This window comes from Oncorhynchus tshawytscha, unplaced genomic scaffold (assembly GCF_018296145.1).
Source record: "Oncorhynchus tshawytscha isolate Ot180627B unplaced genomic scaffold, Otsh_v2.0 Un_contig_1626_pilon_pilon, whole genome shotgun sequence".
In the NCBI taxonomy this organism is placed as follows: Eukaryota; Metazoa; Chordata; class Actinopteri; order Salmoniformes; family Salmonidae; genus Oncorhynchus; species Oncorhynchus tshawytscha.
Genome location: NW_024609597.1, coordinates 116,784 through 122,500, shown reverse-complemented (window position 1 = coordinate 122,500; position 5,717 = coordinate 116,784). Strand labels below are relative to the sequence as shown.

General features: G+C 40.6%; 1 long non-coding RNA gene across 1 annotated transcript in view; it reads right to left on the bottom strand.

Annotated features, from left to right (window-relative positions):
- Positions 1 to 3,988, bottom strand: part of LOC121845238 — a 4,408-nt gene extending 420 nt beyond the window's left edge. The window contains exons 1-4 of the long non-coding RNA XR_006082464.1: positions 3,857 to 3,988; positions 3,582 to 3,796; positions 2,053 to 2,164; positions 1 to 1,239 (exon numbers count right to left, since the gene is read on the bottom strand). The exon at positions 1 to 1,239 is cut by the window's left edge and continues 420 nt beyond it. This is a non-coding gene — a long non-coding RNA (uncharacterized LOC121845238). The remainder of the gene's footprint in view (positions 1,240 to 2,052; positions 2,165 to 3,581; positions 3,797 to 3,856) is intronic.
- Between the last annotated feature and the right edge of the window lie 1,729 nt (positions 3,989 to 5,717).

Genomic DNA, 5,717 nt, shown 5'->3' with positions numbered 1-5,717 from the left:
GCATGACAAGTCAAGAAAAGGCATTGTAACTTGTCCACACTGCAAACAAGTTAACTTGTTATGGCTGCAATCATAGTTCAATAACAATAATGCTATCAGAGAACTACAACATGTAACAGTACTACAACATGTAACAGTACTACAACATGTAACAGTACTACAACATGTAACAGTACTACTATCAGAGAACTACAACATGTAACAGTACTATTATCAGAGAACTACAACATGTAACAGTAATACTATCAGAGAACTACAACATGTAACAGTACTACTATCAGAGAACTACAACATGTAACAGTAATACTATCAGAGAACTACAACATGTAACAGTAATACTATCAGAGAACTACAACATGTAACAGTACTACTATCAGAGAACTACAACATGTAACAGTACTACTATCAGAGAACTACAACATGTAACAGTACTACTATCAGAGAACTACAACATGTAACAGTACTACAACATGTAACAGTACTACAACATGTAACAGTACTACAACATGTAACAGTACTACTATCAGAGAACTACAACATGTAACAGTACTACTACCAGAGAACTACAACATGTAACAGTACTACAACATGTAACAGTACTACTATCAGAGAACTACAACATGTAACAGTACTACTATCAGAGAACTACAACATGTAACAGAACTACAACATGTAACAGTACTACAACATGTAACAGTACTACTATCAGAGAACTACAACATGTAACAGTACTACTATCAGAGAACTACAACATGTAACAGTACTACTATCAGAGAACTACAACACGTAACAATAATACTATCAGAGAACTACAACATGTACTAGTTCTGCTGCTCCTGGTCTGACCTCATTTGATTTGATCTCTGAATGTCTGTTACCTGGCAGCCAGACAAGTCTGTTCCATACAAGTTCATCACCTTCCTTTTCTTTCAGAAGCAGATCAACTTCTTTAACTGTAGTTTATAAGAACAACTGAAAGTAGTTGTTTTCATAGGAATCACATTTCACAAACACTGCTTCCTGAAATCAAGAGACCTTTGTAGTCAGTGAGAATGAAATGAAAAGTTACATCGGAATATAAAAAATTGTTCTTCAAAAATAGCCCAGATTTGCGTTTGGTTGTATTTGATGTCCATCTGCAGAATAAGTGGAGAGGGTGTATTCTTTTTTCAGGGTCAGTTTACACTGAGAAGTTGTTAGAATTTCTCTAATTCCATCCCTTTCAATCACCTCCCGCACCTTGAAAGGACCAACAATAAACAGGTTAGTTGTGCTTCAAAATGACTTTTTTTAAATATTTTATTTATATGGTTAAAAAAATACATAAAGTTTGAGAATAAAGCAATAAGATGAAAAAGGTCAACAGATGGAATTCAGTCAAACTTGCTACTTGTTCCTTGCTACTCTCCATAATGGTTTGATTACATGTTTAGCCGTTATGCCAGCATTACATTCCCCATTGTGTGTTTGATTATATGTTTAGCCGTTATGCTAGCATTACATTCCCCATTGTGTGTTTGATTACATGTTTAGCTGTTATGCTAGCATTACATTCCCCATTGTGTGTTTGATTGAATTCCAGCCAGATAGAAGTGGTCTACATTGCACAAGCCATCTACATTGCACAAGCCATCTATGTGGTTATGCTCCAGCTGTTGTAAGAGTGTGCTTGCATGTTAGGTCTGAGTCAAACTGAAACTAGATAAAGAGAAGTTACCACTGTCTGGTGTTGACATTTTGTGTAACAGTGGACAATGCTAATGAATTCAGAGAAACTATTGTACTAGGTTGCCTTATAAGGTAACCTCAGCTCATTGGACACATACATTGACGTAGGTGATCACACCACTAGGGAGTGACCACATGTATATAATCAGCTGTGCCCTTAGGTGGGCTGCAGAACTTACTCTGAAACATACAAGCTGTGTTTCCATTGTCAACTTCTGTCTGCAGTTGCATTAATAAAGGTGTGACTGGTTTACTTAAAGAAGATATTGGTGAAATCAGCAGTCAGACACTAAGCCAATGATTGACAAGAAACAAGGGACCTACCGAGACAGAATCCAGTGATGTATATTGTGACATGTGTGTCTGTTGTCTCACGAGGAGGGATAAACTCAGTCATCAGTCACATGGGCTACAGACAGGAAGTCACATCCACCACCTGGGAAAGAAAGAGAACATTTAGAGCTGTCTCAGATATACAATATAACATTTGGCTTAGTGACGCCATTTCATAGTCGTAAACTGGTTTTCTAGTTCTATACGGTGCATTCAGAAAGTGTTCAGAACCCTTGACTTTATCAACATTTTGTTACGTTACAGCCTTGTTCTAAAATTGATATAATAACAATTTGTCCTCATCAATCTACAAATAATACCCCATAATGACAAAGCAAAACAGGTTTTTAGAAGTATTCAGACCCTTTGCTATGAGACTCGAAATTTTGCTCAGGTGCATCCCGTTTCTATTGATTATCCTTGAGATGTTTCTACAACTTGATTGGAGTCCACCTATTCTAAATTAAATTGATTGGACATAATTGGAAAGGCACACACCTGTCTATATAAGGTCCGAATGTTGACAGTGCATTTCAGAGCAAAAACCAAGCCATGAGGTTGAAGGAATTGTCCGTAGAGCGCAGAGACAGGATTATGTCGAGGCACAGATCTGGGGAAGGGTACCAAAACATTTATGTAGCATAGAAGGTCCCCATAAACACAGTGGCTTCCATCATTCTTAAATGGAATAAGTTTGTAACCACCAAGACTCTTCCCAGAGCTGGCCACCTGGCCAAACTGAGCAATCAGGGGAGAAGGGCCTTGGTCAGGGAGGTGACCAAGAACCTGATGGTCACACTGAAAGAGCTCCAGAGTTCCTCTGTGGAGATGGGAGAACCTTCCAGAAGGACAACCATCTCTGCAGCACAGGCCTTTGTGGTAGGGTGGCCAGACGGAAGCCACACCTCAGTAAAAGGCACATGACAGCCCGCTTGTAGTTTGCCAAAAGGCTCCTAAAGGACAGACCATGAGAAACAAGATTCTCTGGTCGGATGAAACCAAGATTGAACTCTTTGGCCTGAATGCCAAGCGTCACGTCTGGAGGAAACCTGGCACCATACCTATGGTGAAGCATGGTGGTGGCAGAATCATGATGTGGGGATGTTTTTCAGTGGCATGGACTGGAATACTATTCAGGATCGAGGGAAAGATGAATGGAACAAAGTACTGAGAGATCCTTGATGAAAACCTGCTCCAGAGCGCTCAGGATGTCAGATTGTTCACCTTCCAACGGGACAATGACCCTAAGCACACAGTTGTGCAGCGATACTTCCCATTCAAACTGACAGAACTTGAGGATCTGCAGAGAAGAATGGGAAAAGCTCCGCAAATGCAGGTGTGCCAAGCTTGTAATTTCATAGAATAAGACTTTAACTAAAAAGTCAAGGGGTCTGAATACTTTCTGAATACACTGTACTACAATTTAATTGAAAATGAAGACAATGTAGCATATTTTTAGAGTGGTCTTGAAAGTGAAATCCCTCTTTCACTCCTGAATGTTTCTTGATATGAATACTTACCAGAATGCATCTGACAGTGTGGGAGGTGTAGTTGACTGACAGACCCCTTAAGGCATCTAAACATGAACAGAGGTCCTGCAGGCCTCTTGCCTCTCTGGGATAGAAGCCTCCTGTCCCAGTGGACTGTCCTATAGAGCACCTCTCCTTCTCCCTCCATCCTGAACACCAGGCCTGTTATACTGCACTGGAACAGACCTGCACTGGGGCACTGGAACCTAGAGGAAACAGTATGATGAATATAATGTAGTAATATTTCCTATCTCCAATAAACTTACCGGTAAGTTCCCATAATCCAAGATGTCTGGAGGAAATTCATTTAAAAGATCCTAAAATGTAAAAACAACAGCTCTTAAACCAACAGTTTGGAGAAGTGAATAGAGAATAGAACTGCTACAGTGCACTGTAGTTATGTTTTGGTTCCCTTCCCCAGATCTGTGCCTTTACACAATCCAGTCTCGGAGCTCTACGGACAATTCCTTCCATAGCAAAGGCTCGGAATACTTATGTAAATAAGGCATTTTGGGTTTTTATTTTTGATACATTTGCAAACATTTCCAAAAACCTGTTATGCTTTGTCATTATAGATATTGTGTGTAGATTGATGAGGGGGGAAAGTATTTAATCAATTTTAGAATAAGGCTGTAACGTAACAAAATGTGGAAAAAGTCAAGGGGTCTGAATACTTTCTGAATACACTGTAATTACCTGTTATGACTGTTTCTATTTTATTTCTCTGCATTGTTGGGAGGAGCCGTTAGTTAGCATTTCCCTGCTAGTCTATACTTGTTGTTTACCAAGCATGTGACAAATAACATTTCATCTGAATCGTTTTCAGACACCAATACCTTTTAGCATCTTCAAACTGAACATTGTCATGTTTTAAAGAAGCCTCGGTAAGGCCAATTTTAGCAACCTTAACCCGACCACTAGCGACCTCGTCAAGGTGGTCGGAACTCTCAGCATAACGGTTTTGGCTTGACAGTCGCTGGACCCAAATGGGAGCACCGCATAGGTTTTTAAAATAAGAATATTACTGAAAAATGCTTCATGATCATAGTTCAACGGTCACACCCCGTCGTAACCCAAAAGACACGCGGATTTTACCACATCGTTTCAAAACAATGTGGTTGTAAACAAACACCATAAAGCCTCCAACACGACGTTGACCTCGTGGATGGTTAGTCGTTGCATCCATCTCTCTGTTTATGAATGTGAGTGTGTACATTTCTCCACCCTGTTTAACAAAACAGAGAAACTGCTTTGTGGTTGTAGTTTGAACGTCAGATTGGCCATCGAAGCTCAACTCCATTAACTAAAACTGGTAGGACCTAGAGGAGTCCTCTAGCTCGAAGCTCAACTCCATGAACTAAAACTGCAAGGACCTAGAGGAGTCCTCTAGCTCGAAGCTCAACTCCATGAACTAAAACTGCAAGGACCTAGAGGAGTCCTCTAGCTCGAAGCTCAACTCCATGAACTAAAACTGGTAGGACCTAGAGGAGTCCTCTAGCTTTAAGCTCAACTCCATGAACTACAACTGCAAGGACCTAGAGGAGTCCTCTAGCTTTAAGCTCAACTCCATGAACTAAAACTGCAAGGACCTAGAGGAGTCCTCTAGCTTTAAGCTCAACTCCATGAACTAAAACTGCAAGGACCTAGAGGAGTCCTCTAGCTTTAAGCTCAACTCCATGAACTACAACTGCAAGGACCTAGAGGAGTCCTCTAGCTTTAAGCTCAACTCCATTAACTAAAACTGGTAGGACCTAGAGGAGTCCTCTAGCTTTAAGCTCAACTCCATGAACTACAACTGCAAGGACCCAGAGGAGTCCTCTAGCTCAGCTGGTAGAGCATGGTGCTTAGTGCTTACAATGCCATGATGGGGCCCAGGACCGAGTTGGGGAAACCCTGTCTTAACACTCTGCTGCAGACAAAAATACATTATTAACACTCTGATGACACCCAGTGGACAAAAACACAGGACCAGCACCACTACTAACATAATGAAAACAGGACCAGCACCACTACTAACATAATGAAAACAGGACCAGCACCACTACTAACATAATGAAAACAGGACCAGCACCACTACGAACATAATGAAAACAGGACCAGCACCACTACTAACATAATGAAAACAGA